General features: G+C 35.3%; 1 protein-coding gene across 2 annotated transcripts in view; it reads left to right on the forward strand.

Annotated features, from left to right (window-relative positions):
• The window catches only part of LOC104942296 (von Willebrand factor D and EGF domain-containing protein), a 22,719-nt gene that overhangs the window by 16,788 nt on the left and 5,614 nt on the right, over positions 1–317 (forward strand). The gene's annotated exons all lie outside the window — the stretch shown is intronic.

Consider the following 317-nt stretch of genomic DNA (forward strand, 5'->3'; position numbering starts at 1 on the left):
CAATTACAAATGTTATAAGGTTGTAGTCGGTTGTAATTGTCTACTAAGACCGATTTTATTATTTATTGAATGGCCTGCTGCTGCTGGATGCATGGGGCAAGTGACTGGAAAAAGTAAAAAAAAAGTTATTACATCGTTTCAGATAATAATAATAATAATAATAATCATAATTATTCATTCTATTTAGAGCCGCCTTTCAAAGCACCCAAGGACACCTTACAATTCATAAAATATTCCAAGGAAAGGTTTTAAGACCGTACCAAGAATGCAGTCCGGGTGATGTTTTTTATTTGGGGTGCAGATGAGAGGGAGCTGTC

This window comes from Notothenia coriiceps, unplaced genomic scaffold (genome assembly GCF_000735185.1).
Source record: "Notothenia coriiceps isolate Sejong01 unplaced genomic scaffold, NC01 NC01_scaffold00004483, whole genome shotgun sequence".
Lineage (NCBI taxonomy): Eukaryota > Metazoa > Chordata > Actinopteri > Perciformes > Nototheniidae > Notothenia > Notothenia coriiceps.